The sequence below is a fragment of the Triticum aestivum genome, chromosome 4D, assembly GCF_018294505.1.
Source record: "Triticum aestivum cultivar Chinese Spring chromosome 4D, IWGSC CS RefSeq v2.1, whole genome shotgun sequence".
Taxonomy (NCBI): Eukaryota; Viridiplantae; Streptophyta; class Magnoliopsida; order Poales; family Poaceae; genus Triticum; species Triticum aestivum.
In genome coordinates, this window is record NC_057805.1 from 53,118,822 (window position 1) to 53,144,898 (window position 26,077).

Consider the following 26,077-nt stretch of genomic DNA (forward strand, 5'->3'; position numbering starts at 1 on the left):
ATGCTGAAGTGGCATGGTTGCTGTAGTTATTAGGGTTGTATGGTTGTAATGGATAATCTATCAAATAATACGAAGACCGAAGTCTCAATGTTTCTTCTTCCAATTTGTTGTCATTTGAATTGTTATCATGATATCTTGAATACATAGCAATCTTGTTATGGTACTTCCTTATTTAGTCAGAAATCTTTTTCAGTTTAGTTCAGTGCTGGCCAAATATGTTCTTGTGAAATGAGTTGGCCAGCACTAAACTAAACTGAAAATATTGATGAATGTTTTAAATGCGTGCAAATATTTGTGATGAAATCACATTTGTGTATATCTGGGCAAAAAAGACAAAATTGATGCTTCGAAAATACTTGTTGGAAGCATTTTGGAGCATCCATTTGTCTTTTTTGCCCAAACCTACACGAATGTGATTTCATCACAAAAAATTGCACACAGTTAAAAAATTCATCAATGTTGATCATGAAAGAATTCATTTTGAATTTTTTTTACTTTCTTTCTTCTGATTTCAGTTTTAGTTGCATCGGAGGTGTCAGTTTGTTCATAGCGACTTGACATTTTCTGAGAGGATGGCAGTTTTGAGCCTTCATTTCAAAAAATCATGTCGCTCTGAAGAAATGCCACGCCACACACAACTAAAACTGCTATGGAAACATTCGCAAATGCCATCCCCTCCCAGCAAATGTCAGCCAGATGAGAGGGTCCATAATTTGTAACCAAGATATAATCTTATTTTGTCTACTGTGCTTTTCAGATATGAAGTATAAACTAAAAAAACATACCACGTGACACGTGTGGTAAGCAATCCAAACAATTAAAAAAACTAAAAAAATCCCATAATAAAACCCAAACCACACGATGTGGGCCATGATACCTTCGCCAAACTGAATATCTGAACCTTATCCGTTCAGAGCATCTCCAATAGAAAATGTAAATTTAGAGATGTAAGACAGAAGTTTACATCTCCAAAAAGTGCCTTTTACATCTTTAAAAAAGTGGCAACTCCAACAGAAGATGTAAAAGTGCAACTCCAATAGATGATGCAAAATGGAGATGTAAACTAGTTGTCCCGCCGGCGACCATCAAGCACGGTGGAGTGCCTTGGGTTTGCTCTACGGGCGACGATTTGCAGCGGCGTTTGACTCTACAGATAGCTGGGAGCGAGACGCGTCCTTTGGGGCAAACGAGAGAAGTTGCGGTAGCTGATACGCGGCGGCCGGAGCATGGAGGGGCTGCCGGCGGATGTAGGTGGCGGTGCCGGGCTGCGGGCGGCGGCGGTGGTGGAATCGAGCGGTGGCGGTGTGGGGATGCAGCTGGTGATGCGGGCGGGGCGGCGGGGGTGGTGGAATCGAGCGATGACGGCGGTGGAATCGAGCAACGGCAGTGGAACCGAGTGACGGTGGTGGAATCGAGCGGCGGCGGAAAACCGCTCGATTTGTGGCGTGCGGCGGCGGCCGGCGGTCGAAACAGGCGGCAGGGGTGCCAAAGGGGGCGGATTTGGCGCGGGCCAACGACGGCGGGGTGTGGCCGGCTTGCCGGCGGGCGGCGGCGGTACGGCGGGGCAGCAGGAGGAAGAAGAGGGGCTAGGAAAGAAAATCGAATGGCGGTTGGCGCGCGGCTAATGTTTTTACATCTCCAGTGGATGGAGATGTATATTTGCAGCGCGAGGTGTTGTAGTTTATATCTCCAAGACGGAGGTGTATTTTTTTGCATCTACATTGTTTATTGGAGAGATGTTTTTGGACATCCGAGATGTAAAAGTTAGCAAACCTCCGAGAATGACAATCTAATAGAAAAGAGACTCTGATCACCCCTCATACTATCCGTGTAGTTCTCCTCATACTTGTGTGCGCGCGCGCGCTCGCGCGCTCCATTTGAGATCGGCTACAGCAATTTGCACACAGCCACCCACAAATGGCGGCAGCGTGACCAACCTGCCGCGGAGAGTTTGCCAGTTCGCCTGTTGTTTTCCCTACCGGGTTTCTTCTCCCCACTCCCTCATCAGAAGCCACAGTTTTTTACTCCACCTCCTGACTGTGGATGCCATCGAGAGGCACGCCGAGACCACGGGCGGCCTCGACAGCGTCGCGCATCCTTCCGCTCCTCTCGTCCTCGTGTGATGCTCGCCGTCTGCGCGCAGCACGGGCCCGCCGAGCTCCCGCTCCCGCCGCCGCCGCCGCTCGCTGGCGAACGTGTCGCCTGGATCGCCGCCGGCAGGTGGTGGTGGTGCTGGCGCCCCGCGGCGGCGCGCCGCGGCGTCGTCCTTCAGTTCCCGGATCCTGCTCGATTCCCAGGTTAGTTGGCTCCCTCCCCGTTCTCGAGCATTACGTCGAACAGTTCGTGGAAGCGACTCGGGGCGCCACCCTTGGTCTAGCGATCTTAGCGGCTTCTACCTTTTGAACCTTCGATATGCAAATTGTACCCATTTATGGGACGGATGGCTGATGGCACATGCTTTTCTGTATATATGGTCCTAGCCTGTATATGGTTTCTGTGGGCATTTGATCGAGCACTTGGCTTGAAGCTAGAAATGAAGTGGAAACTTTGTTGCTTGTGTGATTGCATCGATAGCTCCAGATGATATTGTAGTGTTGCTTCCTGACTGATGGGTCACATTCTTTGCTGTAGAATTCTCACACAAGGGACTTATCCTAGCTGTTGTGGGCGGGTCCAGTGCCTGGCGACATCGCAGAAATTGAGGCATACTGCCGCAGAGCAGCTCCAAAATGCTGTCATGTCGGCTCTGTGATCCAGAGACAGGCGAGTGCCCTGTCCGGTATGATGTGCAGTCCGAGGACCTGCCAGTGCTGGACGACAAGGTTGCTGCCGTGCTTGGCTGCATGCTGGCATTGCTGAACCAAGGTAGGACAGAGGTGCTTGCAGGACGGTCAGGTGTCGCGAGCGCGCGATGGATAGGATTCCACCACTGGCCTTGTTCCGTGGTGATATGAAGCGGTGTTGTGAGAGCATGCAGGTTGCACTTGTTAGCTATCTTTGTACCGAATGAGGCCTGAGGATTGGATATCTGGATGAGGCTGCAAAGGTTGAAGAATGCCTGTTATGATGCGGGTTTCGCAAGGGTTGATGGTCATCCCTGTCCAACATTCTTTGCAAATTGGTTTCCGGTGTACTCAACTGTGCCAGATGTTTCGGCGACAGACGAGTTGGAGGTTGCATTTTGGAGGGGAGGGCAAGTCAGTGAGGAGGGTCTTGCATGGTTATTGGCCTAGGGATTCCGAACTATTGTCGATCTCCGGGAGGAAGATGTTAAAGATGATTTAGACCTTTCAGCAGAAGCGAAGCTGTATCATCTGGAAAGATAGAGGTGGTCAACAGGTCAGTTGAGATTGGGACTGCTCTTCAGCCGAACAGATTCAACAATATGCGGCACTTGTGTCAGATGGAATGAAGAAGCCCATCTATCTTCATAGCAAGGAAGGGATTAGTAGGACGTCTGCAATGGTCTCCAGATGGAAGCAGTATGCTACTCATGCAGAGAGACTGGCCACCAAAAAGCGGTCACCAATTGTGAATGGTAAGGCACTGAAGAATGATCTGACAGTACAGCACACAAGTGGCCCATGTTCCTCCTCAAATGGTAGTGAAAATGGTGCAATAGTGAATCTGATATAACCGTGGATGCTGGGGAAGCACATGATATAGACATAGAAATTACAAGCGATAATCTGGAAGTTACTTATACCCTTCCCAATGGTCAAAGCACTGAACAAGGTGAAATGCATGACAGCAGGACAGAACTTCTTTCAGATTTTAAACTGGAGACTAGTCCCCTTAAGGCACAGTTTCCTACTTGCAATGTTTTCTCTAGAAAGGAGATGACCAAATTTTTTTAGAAGCAAAAAAAAGTTTATCCAAATCGTTCTGAACTCCCGGAGATGATCGAGTAGCCTGATGATCTCAAAGAGAAAACAAAATCTCAGAGCTGAACATAATGAAGCCATTGATTGTGAAGCAGCAGACATGATGGTTCTGAAAAGCGCAAATGGGACATTATTTGACAATGATTATATACTATCGGTTTCTTAAAGTACCACTAATGGAAAACCGTCGAACACTGGAACCTCCACTTCTCTTGAAGAAAAGGAAAGTGCAGCTTCGCCCTAACTATTGATCCTAAAACGTCTCATGCCAGCAATCACAATGGGAATGCTCAGCTTGGATCACAAGAACCATCTGAAAAGAATGGTGGTCCTTATCTTGAGAGGTAGGAGTACCCATCAGTGATCAGATACAATTGATGGAAGTATTTGTGCCACTGCAACTTGTGTTGTCAGAGTTCAGTCAAGAAGAAAAGCTGAGATGTTTCTAGTACGAACAGATGGATTCTCTTGTACTAGAGAAAAAGTAACAGAATCATCTTTAGCTTTTACTCATCCTAGCACCCAGCAACAGATGTTTATGTGGAGAACTCCTCCCAAGACTGTCTTACTGTTGAAGAAATTAGGTGATGAGCTCATGGAAGAGGCTAAAGAGGTGGATGCACACTTCCATTTTTTAGTACATATATATTTATTGCATATCATTCATATATCAATACCTCGTTCCTTTTTTCGTATCTGGTAGCAAAATGTACTCTAGTCATCTTAAAGAATAAAGTTCCGGCATGCAAATTATGTATTCGATAAAATTATAGATATAGTGCTAGTGCTTGCAAGTTAATGCTTTATGTTCAGAGACTTGCCTTACATCATGATTTTGTCACATGCTTGGGTGGTGGCGGGGTCATATTACACGCATCAAACTTATTTAGAACCTCTGTACCACCTGTTGTCGCACTCAATCTTGGATCTCTTGGATTTCTGACTTCACATAATGCAAGATCTGTATAAAGTCTTAGGAACTAGATGTCTCTATTTGTGCCTTTTTCCTTGGTAACTATGCATCATTGCCCTTCGTCTATATTTCTCCAAATATTGAATTAACTCAATTTTCATGGGTGGCACCTCCAAATTCTGTATTATGCTAGAAAAGTTTAGCCAGTGGTCACTTATGTTTCAAAATTTCTACAAACTGAACTGTCCTTCATCGTTTGATACTTTTATCACTTGGTGCCCGAAAGAAACGGTTATTGCAATAGCCACATAATAGTGTAGCTGAGTCTGCTTGGTACGCTTGATCTTGTAGTCCTGGAGATTATATTACTGTTTGATGCTTGAATTTACTTAGATGTTCAGGATTGTTGTACTACTATGTACCCACTATAACTTCCAACTTCTTTGAATTAATGGGAATGTATATAGGTTCAAGGAGATGGTATGATAGTAGCAACACCAACTGACAGCACAGCATACTCTACTGCAGCAGGGGATTCAATGGTAGGTTAATTTTTGCAAGTTATATTACTAGGAAGAACTGAGCAAAAGCATTAACTTAAATTATGCATGTACAAAAGCATTTTCCAGATTCACATAATGCATGTTTCTTGTGTTATATTTTCATCCATGTGACATGTATTTCTCAGTTGTGCAGCATATGGATATAATTTTACATTTACGACAGAAATTTGGTTATGTGAGTAAAACTACTATCTGTCATGCATCCAGTACCTGTTTCAAGGAAGCCAGGCCGATGAACATCTGGAAAGCTCCTTGTCCTTGATTTCCACTGCGGAATTGATAAGTGGTTCCTTTTGACAAAGCTTAAAAAAATACAAACGCTTCTCACAAGCTTCACTCGCACATGTTTGTATACACACCATCTACTTCAATCATAATACAAAATCTTTCTCTGTTGCCTGTGAGCAAGATTCAATCTACCTGCTGCAGTTAAGATCTTGTATTTTAAATCTTGGGGGCAACGCATACCTCAAGGCTGAATAACGGAAACTGATGCTATGACATGTTTGTCTGCTTTGCTGGTGGAGTGCTTCGTTCAAATGCATTATGTCATGTGCGCTTTTATCTTTTGAGCACCGCAATTGCATTACTTGTGTGTTTAGTAAAACTTTCTTTCTTGCCAGTCAGTTCGTTCCTTTTCCCATGCGTACTTCCATATATCAAGTGAAAAGAACAAGTTATTTACTGTGATCATTGTGGTTTTGCTGTCCAGGTACATCTAAATGTCCCATGTATGCTGTTCACTCCAATCTGCCCATACTCGCTGTCATTTAGACCTGTCATCCTTCCTGATTCCGCACGGCTTGAATTGAAGGTACGGAAATCCTCCAATAGATGGATGGTGAAAGAAATGCCTAATATTCTCATGTATTCTTATGTCAGTACCTCATCCTGTTAAGTGCTTGGCATTCTTATGTCTCGAGAATATCGCTGGCCTTGTTACCCTACAATACCACATGCTTGCTCTGCTGCTGACTTTGTGATTTTTACCAGATCCCGGATGACGCGAGAAGCAATGCATGGGTGTCCTTCGACGGCAAAAGGCGGCAGCAGCTGTCGCGAGGAGACTCTCTTCATATATCCATGAGCAAGCACCTGCTCCCAACAGTCAACAAATCGGACCGAACCGGCAACTGGTTCCGCAGCTTGATCAGGTGCCTGAACTGGAATGAGAGGCTGGACGAGAAGGCGCTCTAGACACCCCTAGACACACACACTAGAACCCTAGCATGTTCCTGTACATACATTGATACATGGGCTCTATACATAGATAACCTCCTTCTGTTAGAAGATAGATGATCTTTTCTGTAGCATCTGTAATGTTACAGAAGACAGGCAGACTTTTTGACCTGACAGCAGATGATGGTAACACTGATAGTGTTTGTAATTGTACGCTCTTTAAATCAACAGTATATGGCCTTCTTCGAGGGGAAAACGAGCATGCCAAGAGCTGAGCAGCTGTGGACTATTAGTGTTATCTATGTATTACAGGAGCCTTCTTCGAGGGGAAAACTTAGCATTACTATGTGAAGATTCTATTTGAAGGATCAAGATGTCACACATACTCTAGTGATTTACCACAGAGATATCGATTCAGTCTCCTCTGTGAAGATGAACAATGCACTTTCAATTGCTATTCCTGAACAGTCAACAGTATCATATGTAATGTAAAATGAAGGGGGTGCAGCTTTCTGTCAAGTCAAGCAGTCAAGAATGGTAATCATGTGAGATTACTGCAGTATTGCCACGAGTGATAAATACCCAAATAGGAGTACATCCTATGGAACATCATCCCTCCTGCTTTAGAAATTCTAGCAAAACTGAAGTGGAAAAATGCACAGCAAAAAAAAAACACGGACTTGGTCACAGAGGAAGATTCAGAATCCTGATCTAGAAGTTAAGCAGGGTGCTTACACTTGCTTCAAATCGTTATTGACGAAGAATATCAGCAGATCAAGGAGAAGAGAGGATCTAGCTAGGGTTGGGAGCACCAGATCGAAGGAATCAAGACGAACTATAATGTATATTATCAGAGGAACCACCCATCCACCCACACCTCTGTTCCGTGTTCCAGCTACAAGCCGGCCGATCTGCCATTCCATCCTGAACGTTGCCACCAAACAAAGCTAAAAGAGGAAAACTATTACAGAGCTCACTGAGCCCACTCACGGCGTGCAAGCCGGGCTGAACTGTACTCATTCTCCCGCCCACTGTTTGAGTTATCTACGGCGCTGCATCTTTAAGTGGATGTAAGGTCCAATACAATTTCACCATCAAGCAACGGCTTCGTCATGCTGTTCAATAGATGCCAAGGACAGAAGATGCAAAATTATCCAAAATCTTTTGTAAATAAACAATAAAGAGAACAACAGCCAACCCTAGACTGAGATGATTTTACCGACCTCTCGGTTCCTTCCTGTGAGATCTGGTTTGTAGTATCATTGACAGTGGCCCGGTTCCAATAGCTTTGCAGTTTGTTGATTAGCTTCCCAAATGGCGAGCTGACAAAATTGTCAATAAAACTGTTGGAAAATAATAAAGCAAGCAAGAGCTGCAAACAATAATAAATAGACAGATTAAGAGCCCACCAAACAAGTGACCAAAACCATGAACCTGCTGATGCGATGTACTTGAGACAAACAGAGATAACCTGCATATATATATAATCGTTAGACTCGTAGAAGAAATTGGTTCAAATGATTTGAGCTATCTCAGTTCATTACTATAGGGTCGTCGGTGCTGCAGCCCCAGTACACAGTGAGCAGAAAACCTGCAACACAAGCACAACCGATAGCCCACATAGCATTTGCATGGTAGTTGAACGTGTCCAGATGAAGTCCCAGCACCATGAATAGCAGGGCCTGGAATGCTCCATGGCCAGCGATGCTCATCGAGCATGGCGCTGACGTGGGGAACTTGCAGGCTACCATTCCCAAAACCATTGCTGTAACGGCACCACAGAAGTAAACTGCAACGAAAGGTGTTAGTCTGGGGTTGCTCTTGTTCACTCTATCCAACATCTGGAGAGCGTCCTTCCACACGAAGGTGGTCAGGCCCGCGGTGATCAGACCATAGTACAGATCCATTAGTTTCTTCTGCTCGGATTTTTCCTGCAGCTCAATGGGAAATGCAATTAATAGTTCCTCATTATCTGACTTAGGATCCTCATTTTCCTCAAGGAAGTTGGTCCAAACATGAGGTAAGATTAACCAAATGTGTCAAAACTAATTAGTTACCTCATCATCGGGCTTGGGATCCTCTTTTTTATCAGCAAGGTTGGGGCCGGGCGCCCTTTTGAACGCTGTAACATTGAGCAACCAATATGATACATGCCTATTGGTTTTCTACACCGAAGGAACGTTGTAGCAAATAGTCGAATAGAAGTGCATCAAAAGTTAGAGTTCATCATTTACTCTTTAGTTGCAAAATTATTCAAAATGTTTGGAATATACAGTATATAGTTTCAGAATCTGAATAAATCTATATTCTGTTGCTCCAGGTTATCAATCAAACAAGAATCATGTTGTGGTTTTTTAGGCCAAAAGCAGGCACTCTATACCAATTCAATTCGGGTAATGAGAAGTAAATAAAGTATATACAGATGAGTAGTGTTATAAAAGTAGGAGCAAAGCCCCCAAAATCAAACACTTAGCTAGCACGAGTGTATCGATTCCCATGTAGCACGTCCTTCCATGTACATACACACCATCACCATTGAAATCATTGGATTGGGCGCACTAAAGCCACACATGACACAAAGCGTTCATGACTCGTGAGGACGCCATAAAATTTCCTCGAGTTTTTGGCATCAGGCCCGCCCAAACGTGAGCAATCCGCTCACCATCATCAAGCACTGGCGTGATGGCGTTGTTCCTGGCAATGTGCTCATTCGTTTCGAGCTCTAGCTATGCGTATTGTTTCTGACGGCTAAATATGGCTCGCCTGGTTCTCAAATCAATCAACCCAACAGGCGGAAGGAAATTCGGTTCATAGACAAACACACTAGAATTACGACAAACGCACTACAATTCGGACCGATTTCGGCGCTCGTCCGACAAACTATGAGAAATCGAAATGCACACGAGAATCTGTGACAGCGTCGCTGCGCTCAAAGCGAGAGGTTGCAACATCGATCCTGTGCTGAAATCGGTCCAAATCAATCGACATGGCAGAGGAGGAAGGGGGCTCAGGTGCGCGATACCTTGGTGCTCGATCGGCGGCCTCAGCGAAGGGGAGAGGAGGGCTGGGGGCTTGGGCGGGCTCGGCTCGACTCGTCCGCAGCGAGCGCTCCTTGCTTTGGTTCTAGAACATTCCAGAAGCCAGAAGAAGGTGAGAGGGTGAGGTTGAAAAGGGAGAAGAGAACGTAGGCGGGTCAGGCGCGCGATACCTTCGGGCTCGATCGTCGGCCTCGGCGAAGGGGAGAGGAGAGGCGGCGATGAAGCTCGGGCTGGGCTGGGCTCGACTCGACTCGGCTCGACTGATCTCCGCAGCGAGCGCTCCTCCTTCTAGAACATTCGAGAAGCCAGCAGAAGGTTAGGCGAGAGCACGGGGTTGAAGGAAGAGAAGAGAAATGGAGGGGGTTAAGCTAAACCCTGCTTGCCTGCGTGTTGCGGGGTGAGGAAGACGGAGCCGAGCCAGCGTGCCAAATGCCGGTGCTCCGGTTTATAAGGCGATCACCGAAACGACGACCTACGCTGACAGGTGGGCCTCGCTATTTTTTTCTTTCCTGCGGCTTCCTTCTTCTTCCACGGCGAAGGGAGCACGCGCGGCGGGGCGGGGCGACTAGCCGAGCAGGTGGGGAGCTTACTCAGAGGGGCTGACGGGTGGGCTCCACTATTCAAATGCGTCTTCCAAGTAGAGCAGGTGGGGAGCTTATTACTCAGAGGAGCTGACGGGGAGCCTTTAGCATTCGGTGAGTCATACCCCTTCGAAATATCAATCAACACATTTGCTTATGTAATTGGATTAGACTGGTCATAACTAGGCTCGCATGACTGCATAAGTTGTCCAGTCCACTATATTGGGCCCAACTTTGGTGACATTGTTTGCATGTTAGGATCACTGTAACATCTCTTGGGAGTGTATCTAGAGAGGCATGTTTCCACGCATGCCAGCTTGATGTTGCGATTTCGAGAGTAACACCGAGAACTGGTACTCAGGGTGACAATGGAAACTTGATGATAGCACCCATAATGTTCTGTACCACATCCATAAGGTCCTTTCTGTTGCATAGCACTGCTTCTGTCTGTATATTAATATAGTTCTACTATGTGTATTACCCAACACCAGTATGGCCGTATAGGCTAGTTAATATTGTTCTTGCATTTTGTTTGTTCATGATATTGTTTTGGTTTTACATATTATCCTGCTCTTCCTACAGGTACAGGTGGTAATTTTTTCCAGATGCTAATCCAAATAAAAATGTGTCACGGCCTGTGTGCATGTTTCGTGCATATGGACTGTTACTATAACAGAAAAAACAAGCTTGGTCATGTTGATATTGTATTTATCGATGAAAGGGTATGGTATCTGTTTCCTTACTGATGCTGCTTTGTTCTTTGTGGATATTTACTGATATCTTGCTTATAGAGCAGGAAACTAAGCTGTATGCGGAACAAAGAAAGCTCAAGCATAAAAATCCGTGGTTATTATTTTGTTCTTGTTGCAAGAGGCAAGTTAGCCTTGCTGAGCGTACTAAATTCTAAGATTGTGGCTAGGTTATAAAGCCTTGACCAACAAATTTCCAAGGTTCTTCTCTTTCAGAAGAACTTTGATTGAAGAAAGACTCTGGATGTGTGCAAAGGTTGTTCGCTGGAGTAGTTTTATCAGCTAAACCTGACAGGGTGTCATGGATTTTTAATACTAAGGGGTGTCATGGTTGGGACTTGGAAAGGTAAAACTAAATGCTAGTTGTGTGGTCGATGAAAGCGCGTGGAATCATCTTTCTTTTGTTGCCCGTCAGCGAGATACTACAATTTTATCTTGCTTGGTCGATGGTTAGAAAACCAGGAGTTAGTCCCTGTTGGGTTTGCTGCTTTCTGATGGACTTGTATGAAAACAAGAAACCAGCATGTGTTTTAGCAATAGCTATAAAATGCTAACTGATTCAAATCTGTTTTTTTTTACTTTATGTCACTGGTTGCGTTTCTGGGTTTATTGCAAGAGGAAGGCAGAAACCATATATGCTGGTAGCCCAAGTTGCTTAAGTATCTGTCAGGATTGCCGGTGTGATCGTACATTGTAGTGCCAGCAAGGGTGGAATACCTTTTCTGCTTTGGTAGAGACTTTTAGTGCTTATTCTTTTTAAGAACTTGCATATTTTTGCCATTTAATATGATTCGTGTTTAGGGGAGGACTTGCCACTTCCTGGGCAAGGAGAGTGGGAACAGTTTTTGACTGCCTGACAGACTCAGCGGTACAATTTGCTAAAATTTTGTTAGATCAATGTACCGATGTGTGTGGGGATTGACATATGATGCCATGCAATTGTTTAGGGTGAAGTGAGTCGGTTTTTAAAGGTTACCGGAACCATGTTTTCCCTGCAGAAGCAACTCGGATCATGATTCAGAATGTGAACTATGACAGATAGTAGTGTATCCTTGTTTTCTCGCCTGGAAAATATTTGTATTGGTTGTTGGCTGCTGTTGTTCGCCCGCAAGCAAGCTTCGATGTCCTGTTGTTATATTTGTCATGTTTATTCATGAATTTGTGAACTTGACGCATAATTGTCTTTTTCTTTATGTTGCGGCAAAACTTTTAATATCCGATATTATAGCAACTATTAACAAATTCAGGAATTGTCATCCGTTAGAGCTCGTGGAGGTATGTGGCTGCTGATGATACTTGTAGTTCTTTAACAATCAAATTCACATTGATGCTATAATAGCTAGAACTTATTCCAAGAACGCAGTTGCAAAACACATAAAATCAGAGGCTCGTATGTACTTCCTCTGTGAACTCTGCCTTCCTTCACACAACCCAAACGCAAGTAGTAGATGAATGCAATAGATGCTCATCAACTTGCTGAGATTATTTACTTGTTCTGCTTAACTGGTGACTGTTTGTTTCCCTCACAACGTACCACAATTAGGTACTCATGGGTCCATGCAACCATTGTGACAATCTTGGCCTCCTGGATATATCTTTTTTGCTTGATAGGATATTCCCTTTCTCCTTCAAACAACTATTTATTTTTCATTAATAGCCCTTTTACTCCATAATTCTTGATTAGGGGACAAGAGAGGGCTGCAGTATTTGCACATATATCCAGGATACACTGGAATTTGCAGAAGAAAGTGTCCGTCATTTGGCGTTCGCGGTAACCATGAGGGCATGTACAATGGTTGATAAGATAGTCCTATCTTAAGTATTGCATGTAATTTAGAGATGACAAAAAAAGATGTCCACAATGGGTCATTTCTTAGTCTTATCTTCAATAACTAGCTATTCCTAAAAACGTGGTGAGACATATTGTGCTAAGAGATCATCTCTTGTCTTCTCTTAAATAAGAGAAGACAAGCCTTTTCTTACGAACTCTCTCTCCTCCACCTCATCATTTATCCTAAGTGTCACTCCTAAGATAGCACCATTGTACATGCCCTGATACTCTACTATTGTGCAAGTTCTTGCAATTCTTGTTACATGAGTTTTTTTTGTGTGATAAAGAGTTGAGACAATTGAGGCTTTGAGAAAGGCATTGCATTGCCTTGTACTCCCTCCGTCCGGAAATACTTGTCGGAGAAATGCATAAAAATGAATGTATCTAGAACTAAAATACATCTAGATACATCCATTCCTCCGACGAGTATTTCCAGACGGAGGGAGTACTTGACAATCAAGCTTTCTCTTACAATTTTCAGTTTCAGTTCATAAAATGATAATTCAACGGTGTACTTATTTTTGGGAAAAGGCTTCTCCTCAACTGACTGATCGTTCGCGCGTGTGGACCACCTCCGTGAAACCGTGACCGTCCGATCAGTGCTCCGATCAGTGCTTATCTTGTGGCGCACAACACCCTACCCACCACGTGTTTGCAACATTGGCGATGTTGCAATAGCCAAGCGCAACATAGGGCGTGCTGCGGACCGACCGAGTGCCACACATCCCATGAACGTAGTCACGTACGCAACCTTATCTCCTCGAGCCACCCCCTTTCCCCCAAATTTAATTTTCCCGCAAAAAAAAATTTCTTCTCGAGCCATCATCTTCCTCTTGAAGCATCCCCTTCCCCTAAATCTATTTTTCCTTGCAGGTTGCCCCATCCAATTCCTCTCCAAGTTGTCACCGTGCGCAATGCTTCCGAGGATGTTGCCGCTGTTGCATAGCATCTCCTTGGAGCCACACGCCATCACCGTGAGTTTTGCACAAAGGCGCTACACCACCACTGTCAGAGAAGACGGTCAGCCAAAGCTGTGAAGGAGCTCCGATCACAACACCGACGACTCCGCAACTATGAGCAAGGAACGACTGACCGAAGCTGCAAGCTAAGGCTATGAGCAGGAACAACTCACTTTTTAATACATCTAAGGTGTTGCGAGAGGCGCCGATGATGCCAGCTTGTAGGAGATGTTTCTGTGGGAACGACCTCAACACGGCTGAGCGCAACATGAGTAATGTTGCAAACCTCCGAACGAACATGGCTCATGTTGCAAAACACTCGTTAGTGCAAATATGATTGCAACATGACCCATGTTTCAACCTCCGAGCACAACATAACCCATGTTGCAAAGCTCATTAGTTGGATCGAGTGGCTACGACGCGGTGGATCCAACTGTTCACGACCCGACTGATCTTTTTGGAGATCAACAGGGTGACGTGTAGCTTTGTCCTTATGACCAAGCTAGGAGTGTTGTTCTGCAAGTTCCCCAAGTCAAAATATGTAGAAGTGTCGGAGTAAATGACCACGGGTAGCCTCATCAGCCTCCCATGGTATTTCAAGACATCGGGGCCGGCTGCGCCCCTCAAGCATCAATGACGAAGGACCGCCTTCTTGGGGCCAGCTGGTCCAACCGGCCGGCTGTCGGAAGGCGGCGGAATCCGGAAGACGGCCATGAAGTGGGCCGACTCCTAGTAGGCGGCCTCCAGAGAGGCCGTCTTCAAGCAGGCGGCCCCTTGAGCCCTCGAAGTTAGCACCCACATAAAACATGACGAGACGGGGCATGGCTACAGTGCAGCCTGCCACCCCCGAATCCAGGACGGGACATGGCCACAGTGCAGCGTACCTGGCGAACATCCCGCGCCCGGCGCGACACTGTAGCCATGCCGCTCATGACATGACCCGTGGCAGAGGGAGCCATGCTCCCACGACGGGCTGTCGGTACGGCCCACCGGCGGCGGGCCCTACCTGTTCGTGAGAAGCCAGAAGGCGGCGAACCCTGGCCAGTCGGCTTAGGAGGAGGCCGGCTCCTGACCAGGCGACCCTCCCCCTTCCTTGAAGTTTGTATGCCTTTAACTAGAAGAGATGGGGAGTGGCCACAGTGAACGCCCACCAGGCGGCGGGACTGTAGGCACGCTCTCCCCAACAAAGCACACATCATCAGAGGCATTGCCACAGTACTAAGTAACCGGCAAGACCCGCAAGCGGCAGGCGCGGCCTGTTGGCCAAGTACGAGACAATCAGCGGGACCCACTAGGTGGCGGGCCCCAGCTGCCGACGAAGAAGCCGACCACTAGAGACACTGATAGCCGGGTCCTACACCCGGTCGGATTACCATTGTACCCCTGGGGGGTAGGCCTATATAAACCCCCCAGGGCACCCATGCAAAGGGTTCAGCCCCTTAGACACCACACCCACGTAGAGAGAAGAGCAGAGCTAGCCTTGCCCTTCTTCCTCCTCTAGCAAAGAGCTCAAGGAGCAAGCTTGTAGCTACTTGTTGAGATAGTGATCATGCGGAGACCCCGCAGAGCAGGACTAGGGGTGTTATCTCCTAGGAGAGCCCCGAACCTGGGTAAAGTGCGTCGGCGTTCATGTTTGCGCCTTATCCCGTTTCCAGGCACCAGCGACGTATTATTCTCCCCCACCATGATAAGCCATCCTTTGGCATATGTCGCACGAAACCCCCGAGATTTGGCGCCCACCGTGGGGCTAGGTGCACCATCATTCGGAGATCTGTTCTGGACGGGAACCCTCTTCCTCCCTGGCAAGCGCAGCCAGCCCGGCACGCCCGATGGCGTTTGCGCCGACGCGATGCATGGCGCGGAAGTTGCCTACGCGGCGAGCTGCCTCGCTGATCTCATCGGCGAGATTCGCCTCTCCAACGAGCCCGCGCCCGACGCGGGAGTAGCCAGCTCCGAGAGCTGCCTCATCGACCTCCTCGGCAAGCTCCACATCGCCAACGAGCCGGCCTCCGACCTAGAGTCGATCGGCTCCACTGACCCGATGCTTGCCGACTCCGACACGACATCCCTCGACGCCTTCCCCACCAACGTGGTGGTCATCGACGATCCGCTCCCCTGTGCGGACAGCAACGCCAGCACCGTCACGGAGGTGCTCATCATCAGCCATGATGGAGCCTCTGGCGGATCCGGCCAGGACCCGCTGCAAGCGGCGCTGCGAGACCTGTCCGCACCCATCGCGGCAGACGCCAACGCCGAGACCTTAGAAGCCTGCCGCGTCGCGCTCGTCGAGAGCGCCAAGAAGTTGGCTACCATGAGACGCCTCTCCGAGGCTTACCAGTGCGAGATCGACCGCGCGATCGGCGGCACTCCGGCTGCTGGTTAACCCAGCCGCGTGGGCACGGTCCGACAACGCGGGGCCGCTATCGCCAGCATGTTCGGAGTAGACCGCCCGGTCTATGCCACTCCTGCGGAAAAATACGTGCTGCCCAGGCGGCAGCAGACGAGCTGGACCACCTGGAAGGTGACGAGCGTCGCTGCATGACGGAGCTCGTTCAGCGGCTCATCGACGTGGCTGCCGCGCAGCAAGAAGCCGGCCGCCACGTGGTGGAGCCTGGCGCGCACGCTGAGAATCCCCCCCCCCCGCCCAGAGCAAGGCGCGACCTCCCGGACGCCGACAGCAGGCGGCGCCCGCGACCGAAGAGACAAAGAGCCGGCTGCTAGTCACAGCCGCACGCGCATCACCATCGAGCGCGACCAAGACGGCCTCCCACGAGCCGTGGAGCGGCGGGACGATCGTCCGCCTCCCCCTCCTCCTCGCAGGGAGAGGTATGCCTCCCCGCCGCCTGTTGAGCACCCGACGCTCAGCGGCCAGCTGGGCTGCCGTGAAGGAATTGGAGAAAACGATGCCCGCCATCGGATCGACCGCCTGGCTCGATCCCTGGCGCTAGAAGAAGAAGATGCGATTGGTCTGCCTTGTTTTGGCCCCCGCATTCGCGACGAGCCCTTCCCCAAAGGGTTCTTGCTCCCACGAGATACGCCCAAGTACAACGGCTCCATGAAGCCGGAAGATTGGTTGGTTGACTACTCCACCGCAGTCAACATAGCAAACGGCAACAAGCACGTTGCCGTGAAGTACGTACCCCTCATGCTTCAGGGCACGGCCCGGACTTGGCTAAACAGCCTCAAGCCCTACGGCGTCAACAGCTGGGTAGATTTCACCGAGGTCTTTATCCGCAACATCACCAGCACCTACAAGCGGCCGCCCAAGCCTCGCCTGCTCTCTCTGTGCATCCAAGGCCCTACCGAATCCACTCGCGACTACCTGACGCGGTGGGCCGAACTGCGCAACTCCTGTGAAGGGGTGCACGAGGTGCAACCACAGAATACTTCACCGCCGGGTGCAGAGAAGGCACCCTACTCAAGCACCGACTTCTCTGCGACGAGCTGCTGATCATAGCAGACAAGTACGCCACTGCCGACTCCTCCATGAAGTCGGAGCTTCAGGTGGACGCGTCTGGGAAGGTGCTCCCTCCGGCTCCCAGAACGCCGGCTGGTGACTCCAGCCGGCGCCAGCAGCAAAACGACAACAAGCGCAAAGCCCCGATGCCGGCTTCCACCAGCCGGCAGGTGGCGACAGTCGAAGACCAGCAGCCGGAGGGGCAACCCGGCCCCAAGCGTCAGAAAGGCGGCAAGCCGGCTTGGCTGCCCGCCTTCTCCTATGAGCAAACCCTCGATGCTCCTTGCAAGTTCCATAGAGGCGCGAAGCCGTCCAACCACATCACCCGGAAGTGCCACTGGCTCACCCGAATCTCCAAGGGCGAAGGATTGCTGCCGCCTCCGCCTGCTAGCCAGCCGGCTCCGCCTCCTCAGCAGCTAGCGGCCCGTCCAGTAGTTGGCGCCATCCAAGATGAATTCCCTGAAGAGCACAGAGCCTATGTCGTCTTCACCAGTGTGGCCGATGATAAGCGCAGCCGGCGCCAGCAGCACCAAGAAGTCAACGCTGTCGCCTCTGAAGTCCCAGAGTACATGCACTGGTCCGAGAAGCCCATCAGCTGGAGCCGAACCGACCACCCAGAAGTGATGCCTTGTCCGGGTTCTTATGCCCTGGTGTTGGATGCCACCTTTGCAACAGAGAGGCGAGCTGCTCGTTTCTCTCGAATCTTGATAGATGGCCGTAGCAGCATCAGCATCCTTTACCGCGATACCATGGAGAAGTTGAGCATCAAAGTGAAGCAGCTCCAGCCCAGTCGGACCGTCTTCCACGGCATTGTGCCCGGCCTTTCCTGCTCACCAATCGGCAAGATCAAGATAGATGTCCTCTTCGAAGACAAGGATCATTTCCGCCGCGAAGCAATTTGGTTCGAGGTGGTCGACCTCGAGAGCCCTTATCATGAGCTCCTAGGCCGGCCAGCTTTAGCCAAGTTCATGGCGGCGCCACATTATGCTTACCTCAAGACGAAGATGCCGGGAACCAAGGGCATTATCACCATATCTGGAGACTACAAGAAGTCGGCCGCTTGTGCCACAGCTAGCAGCCGGCTGGCCGAGTCCCTTGTGATTGCAGCCGAGAAGAAGCTCCTTGACCAGGTTGTGGCCATGGCCAGCAAGCAGCCGGACCTGTCGCCAGACCCCAAGGAGTCGGAGACCCAGGGCTCCTTCCAGCCGGCCAAAGAAACCAAAAAGATACCCTTGGACCCGAACCACCCGGAGAGGTTTGCTGTCGTAGGGACCAATCTCGACAACAAATAGGAAAGCGAGCTCATCGATTTCCTCTGTGAGAATCGGGACATCTTTGCATGGTCTCCCAAGGACATGCCGGGTGTTCCGACGGATTTCGCCGAGCACAAGCTACATGTCAGAGCAGATCGCAAGCCGGTCAAACAACCCCTCCGCCGCCTGTCAGAGGAGAGGAGAAGAATTGTTGGTGAAGAGATAGCTCATCTCCTAGCAGCCGGCTTCATTATGGAAGTATTCTTTCCAGAGTGGCTTGCCAATCCAGTCCTTGTACTGAAGAAGAACAACAAGTGGCGCATGTGTATTGACTATACCAGCCTCAACAAAGCCTGCCCCAAAGATCCGTTTGCTTTGCCTTGGATAGACCAAGTGATAGACTCCACAGCCGGATGCGAGCTACTGAGTTTTTTGTATGCCTACTCAGGGTACCACCAGATCAAGTTGAACCTGGCCGGCCGCCTGAAGACCGCTTTCATCACACCATTCGGAGCCTTCTGCTACCTGACCATGACATTTGGCTTGAGGAATGCCGGTGCCACATTTCAGCGTTGCATGCAGAAATGCCCACGTCTATGTAGACGATATTGTGGTGAAGACGGAGAAGCGCGGTACCCTTTTGGAAGATCTCAAGGAAACTTTTGATAATCTGCGCCGTTTTCAAATCAAGCTCAACCCAGAGAAGTGTGTCTTTGGAGTACCAGCCGGCCAGCTCCTTGGCTTCCTGGTCTCAGAACGCGACATTGAGTGCAACCCTGTGAAGATCAAAGCCATCGAGAGGATGGAGAGACCCACCCAACTACGAGACGTCTAGAAGTTTACCGGCTGCTTGGCATCCATCAGCCGCTTCATCAGTCGGCTGGGCGAGAAGGATCTTCCCCTGTACCAGCTCATGAAGAAAACCACTCACTTTGAGTGGAACGACAAGGCGGATGAGGCCTTTCTCCAGCTAAAGAAGATGCTGACCACGCCGCCTTTCCTAGCGGCTCTGACTGCTAAAGAGCCCATGCTCCTTTACATTGCCGCAACCAGTCGGGTGGTCAGCACAGTCATTGTGGTACAGCACCCAGAAGACGGCAAGGCACAACCGGTCCAGAGGCATGTGTACTACTTGAGCGAGGTGCTGTCAGCCTCAAAGCAGAACTACCCCCACTACCAGAAGATGTGCTACGGCGTGTATTTCGCCGCCAAGAAGCTCAAGCCATACTTTCAAGAGCACCCCATCACGGTTGTCTGCACTGCCCCGCTTGCCGAGATCATAGGCAACAGAGACGCATCAGGCCGAGTGGCCAAATGGGCAATCGAGTTGGCCCCCTACACCATCTTCTACCAGCCACGCACCGCCATCAAGTCCCAAGCGCTGGCCAACTTCCTCGTCGACTGGGCTGAGAACCAGTACCTGCCGTCAGCTCTGGACTCCACTCATTGGCGGATGCACTTTGATGGCACAAAGATGCGCACCGGTCTCGGAGCCGGCATCGTCCTCACCTCTCCCAAAGGCGACAAGCTCAGATACACATTGCAAATTCACTTTGCCGCCTCCAACAACATGGCCGAGTATGAGGCACTAGTACACGGACTCCGGCTGGCCAAAGAGATCGACATCCGCCGGATTCTGTGCTACGGCGACTCAGATTTGGTGGTCCAGCAGTTGTCAGGAGACTAGGACGCCAAGGATGCAAACATGGCAAGCTACCACTTCCTCGTCCAGCAGATCAGTGGATACTTTGACAGGTGCGAGTTCCTTCACGTGCCACGAGCCGACAACGAGCAAGCAGATGCCCTGGCACGGATTGGCTCCACCCGGTAATCCATACTAGCCGGCGTTTTCCTTCAGCGCCTCCTCAAGCCGTCTATCGAGCCTTCGCCAGAATCAGAGTCTATCTTCGTGCCGGCTGCCCCCGGAACAGTCGGATCCGACTCGGGGACCTCAGCAGCCGGCCCGGGGACTTCGGCAGGCGGCTCGGGGACTGCAGCAGTCGCACCCGGCCCGGGGACTTCAGAACCCGGCCCGGGGACTGCAGCAGTCGGCACGGGGACTTCAGAACATGGCCCGGGGACTGCAGCAATCGGCACGGGGACTTCAACGACACAACAAGCGGTGGCCGACTCCAACCCTCCGCCTCCCAACCCAACCGCCCTGGTACCAGTGGCCGTATTAATAGTGAACGAAGTCCAAGCACCATCATGTGCACAACCCATCCTCAATTTCCTGGTGAGCGGAGAGCTACCAGCCGATGAGATCTCGGCCCGGCAGGTACAACGCCGGGCAGGAGCATACACGATAGTGAACAAAGAGCTTGTCAGGCGCAGCATCACTAGCGTGTTCCAGCGCTACGTAGAGCCAGAGAAGGGCCTGTTGGAGAACGTAGTAATAATTCAAAATTTTCCTACGTGTCACCAAGATCAATCTAGGAGATGCTAGCAACGAGAGAGAGGGAGTGCATCTTCATACCCTTGAAGATCGCTAAGCGGAAGCGTTACAAGAACGCGGTTGATGGAGTCATACTCGCGGCGATTCAAATCGCGGAAGATCCGATCTAGCGCCGAACGGACGGCGCCTCCGCGTTCAACACACGTACAGCTCGGGGACGTCTCCTCCTTCTTGATCCAGCAAGGGGAGAGGAGAAGTTGAGGGAGAACTCCAGCAGCACGACGGCGTGGTGGCAATGGATCTCGTGGTTCTCCGGCAGAGCTTCGCTAAGCACTAAGGAGGAGGAGGAGGAGTATGAGGAGGGAGGGCTGCGCCAGGGAAGAGGTGCGGCTGCCCTCCCACCCCTCCACTATATATAGGGGCAAGGGGAGAGGGGGAGGCGCCCTAGGGTTTCCCCTAGGGGGCGGCGGCCAAGCAGATTGGATCTCCCTAGGGAAAATCCTAGGGAGACTTGCCGCCCAAGCCAAGCAGGTGGAGGCTTGCCTCCCAAGCCAGGTGGAGGCGCCCCACCTCCCCAAGTAACGTGGGAAAGGGTGTGGGGGGCGCACCACCCCTTAGTGGGCTGGTTTGCCCCTTCCCCTTTGGCCCATGAGGCCCTCCAACACTTGCCGGGGCTCCATAAACACCTTTCGGTCATGCTGGCCATAGCCTGGTACCCCCGGAACACTTCCGGACTCCAATACCCTTCGTCCAATATATCGATCTTCACCGCCGGACCATTCCGGAACTCCTCGTGATGTCCGGGATCTCATCCGGGACTCCGAACAACCTTCGGTAACCACATACTATTTCCCATAACAACTCTAGCGTCACCGAACCTTAAGTGTGTAGATCCTATGGGTTCGGGAACTATGCAGACATGACCGAGACACCTCTCCGGCCAATAACCAATAGCGGAATCTGGATACCCATATTGGCTCCCACATGTTCCACGATGATCTCATCGGATGAACCACGATGTCGGGGATTCAATCAATCCTGTATACAATTCCCTTTGTCAATCGGTATGTTACTTGCCCGAGATTCGATCGCCGGTATCCCAATACCTCGTTCAATCTCGTTACCGGCAAGTCACTTTACTCGTTCCGTAATGCATGATCCCGTGACTAACTGCTTAGTCACATTGAGCTCATTATGATGATGCATTATCGCGTGGGCCCAGAGATACCTCTCCGTCATACGGAGTGACAAATCCCAGTCTCGATTCGTGCCAACCCAACAGACATTTTCGGAGATACCTGTAGTGCACCTTTATAGCCACCCAGTTAAGTTGTGACATTTGGTACACCCAAAGCATTCCTACGGTATCCAGGAGTTGCACAATCTCATGGTCTAAGGAAATGATACTTAACATTAGAAAAGCTCTTAGCAAACGAACTACACGATCTTGTGCTATGCTTAGGATTGGGTCTTGTCCATCACATCATTCTCCTAATGATGTGATCCCGTTATCAATGACATCAAATGTCCATGGTCAGGAAACCATAACCATCTATTGATCAACAAGCTAGTCAACTAGAGGCTTACTAGGGACATGTTGTGGTCTATGTATTCACACATGTATTACGATTTCCAGTTAATACAATTATAGCATGAACAATAGACAATTATCATGAACAAGGAAATACAATAATAACCATTTTATTATTGCCTCTAGGGCATATTTCCAACAGTCTCCCACTTGCACTAGAGTCAATAATCTAGTTCACATTACTATGTGATTGTAATGAATCCAACACCCATGGGGTTTGTTCATATCTCGCTTGTGAGAGAGGTTACTAGTCAACGGGTCTGAACCTTCCAGATCCGTGTGTGCTTTACAAATCTCTATGTCACCTTGTAGATGCAGCTACCACACGCTACTTGGAGCTATTCCAAATAACTGCTCTACTATACGAATCCGGTTTACTACTCAGAGTCATCCGGATTAGTGTCAAAGTTTGCATCGACGTAACCCTTTACGACGAACTCTTTTACCACCTCCATAATCGAGAAAAATCCTTAGTCCACTAGATACTAAGGATAAGTTCGACCGCTGTCATGTGATCCATTCCTGGATCACTATTGTACCCCTTGACTAACTCATGGCAAGGCACACTTCAGGTGCGGTACACAGCATAGCATATTGTAGAGCCTATGTCTAAAGCATAGGGGACGACCTTAGTCCTTTCTCTCTCTTCTGCCGTGGTCAGGTCTTGAGTCTTACTCAATACTCACACCTTGTAACACAGCCAAGAACTCCTTCTTTGCTGATCTATTTGAACTCCTTCAAAATCTTGTCACGGTGTGTATTCATTTGAAAGTACTATTAAGCGTTTTTGATCTATCCTTATAGATCTTGATGCTCAATGTTCAAGTAGCTTAATCCAGGTTTTCCATTGAAAAACACTTTTCAAATAACCCTATATGCTTTCCAAAAATTCTACATCATTTCTGATCAACAATATGTCAACAACATATACTCATCAGAAATTCTATAGTGCTCCCACTCACTTCTTTGGAAATACAAGTTTCTCATAAACTTTGTATAAACCCAAAATCTTTTATCATCTCATCAAAGCGTACATTCCAACTCCGAGATGCTTACTCCAGTCCTTAGAAGGATTGCTGGAGCTTTGCATACTTGTTAGCATCTTTCAGGATTGACAAAACCTTCTGGTTGTATCACATACAACCTTTCCTCAAGAAAATCGTCGAGGAAACAATGTTTTGACATCCTATCTGCAAGATTTCATAAATAATGCAGTAACTGCTAATATAATTCCAACAGACTCTTAGCATCGCTACAAGTGAGAAAGTCTCATCGTAGTCAACTCCTTGAACTTGTCGGAAAACATCTTAACGACAAGTCGAGCTTTCTTAATGGTGACACTTACCATCATTGTCTGTCTTCCTTTTAAAATCCATCTGCACCCAACAGCCTTACGACCATCAAGTAGTTCTTCCAAAGTCTACACTTTGTTTTTATACATGGATCCTCTATCGGATTTTATGGCCTCGAGCCATTCGTCGGAATCCGGGCCCATCATCGCTTCTCCATAGCTCGTAAGTTCATTGTTGTCTAGCAACATGACTTCCAAGACAGGATTACGTACCACTCTGAAGTAGCATGCATCCTTGTCGTCCTACGAGGTTTGGTAGTGACTTGATCCGAAGTTTCATGATCACTATCATAAGCTTCCACTTCAATTGGTGTAGGTGCCACAGGAACAACTTCCTGTGCCCTGCTACACACTAGTTGAAGTCATGGTTCAATAACCTCATCAAGTCTCCACCATCCTCCCACTCAATTCTTTCGAGAGAAACTTTTCCTCGAGAAGGACCTGTTTCTAGAAACAATCACCTTGCTTCCGGATCTGAAATAGGAGGTATACCCAACTGTTTTGGGTATTCTATGAAGATGCATTTATCCGCTTTGGGTTCGAGCTTATCAGCCTGAAACATTTTCACATAAGCGTCGCAGCCCCAAACTTTTAAGAAACGACAGCTTAGGTTTCTGTAAACCATAGTTCATACGGTGTCGTCTCAACGGAATTGCGTGGTTCCCTATTTAAAGTGAATGCGGTTGTCTCTAATGTCTAACCCATAAACGATAGTGTAATTCGATAAGAGACGTCATGGTATGCACCATATCCAATTGGGTGCAGTTATGATGTTCGGACACACCATCACACTATGGTGTTCCAGGCGGTATTAGTCGTGAAACAATTTCCACAGTTTCTTAATTGTGTGCCAAACTCGTAACTCAGATATTCATCTCTATGATCATATCACAGACATTTTATCCTCTTGTCACGACGATCTCCAACTTCACTCTGAAATTACTTGAACCTTTCAATAATTCAGACTTGTGTTTCATCAAGTAAATACACTCAGCATCTACTCAAATCATCTGTGAAGTAAGAACATAACGATATCCACTACATGCCTCAGCACTCATTGGACTGCACACATCAAAATGTATTACTTCCAACAAGTTGCTTTCTTGTTCCATCTTACTGAAAACGAGGCCTTTCAGTCATCTTGCCTGTGTGGTATGATTTGCATGTCTCAAGTGATTCAAAATCAAGTGAGTCCAAACGATCCATCTGTATGTACTTTCTTCATGCATATATACTAATAGACATGGTTCGCATGTCTCAATCTTTTCAAAAACGAGTGAGTCCAAAGATCCATCAACATGGAGCTTCTTCACGCGTTTTATACCAATATGACTCAAGTGGCAGTGCCACAAGTATGTGGTACTATCATTACTATCTTATATCTTTTGTCATGAACATGTGTATCACTACGATCGAGATTCAATAAACCATTCATTTTAGGTGCAAGACCATTGAAGGTATTATTCAAATAGACAGAGTAACCATTATTCTCCTTAAATGAATAACCGTATTGCGATAAACATAATCCAATCATGTCTATGCTCAACGCAAACACCAAATAACAATTATTTAGGTTTAACACCAATCTCGATGGTAGAGGGAGCATGCGATGCTTGATCACATCAACCTTGGAAACACTTCCAACACATATCGTCATCTCACCTTTAGCTAGTCTCTGTTTATTCCGTAGCCCTTTATTTCGAGTTACCAACACTTAGCAACCGAACCGGTATCTAATACCCTGGTGCTACTAGGAGTACTAGTAAAGTACACATTAGTATAATGTATATCCAATATACTTCTGTCGACCTTGCCTGCCTTCTCATCTACCAAGTATCTAGGGTAGTTCTGCTTCAGTGACCGTTCCCCTCATTACAGAAGCACTTAGTCTCGGGTTTGGGTTCAACCTTGGGTTTCTTCACTAGAGCAGCAACTGATTTGCCGTTTCATGAAGTATCCCTTCTTTCCCTTGCCCTTCTTGAAACTAGTGGTTTTACTAACCATCAACAATTGATGCTCCTACTTGATTTCTACTTTCGCGGTGTCAAACATCGCAAGTTGCTCAAGGATCATCATGTCTATCCCTGATATGTTATAGTTCACCACGAAGCTCTAATAGCTTGGTGGCAGTGACTATGGAGAACCATCACTTTCTCATCTGGAAGATTAACTCCCACTCGATTCAAGCGATCGTAGTACTCAGACAATCTGAGCACATGCTCAACGATTGAGCTTTTCTCCCTTAGTTTGCAGGCTTAAGAAACTTGTCAGAGGTCTCATACCTCTTGACGTGGGCACGAGCCTAAAATCCCAATTTTAGCTCTTGGAACATC

General features: G+C 48.3%; 1 pseudogene; it reads left to right on the forward strand.

Moving 5' to 3' along the window:
- The first annotated feature begins 1,851 nt into the window (after window positions 1–1,851).
- On the forward strand, window positions 1,852–6,718 carry LOC123096143 (probable NAD kinase 2, chloroplastic; annotated as a pseudogene).
- Window positions 6,719–26,077: the final 19,359 nt, after the last annotated feature.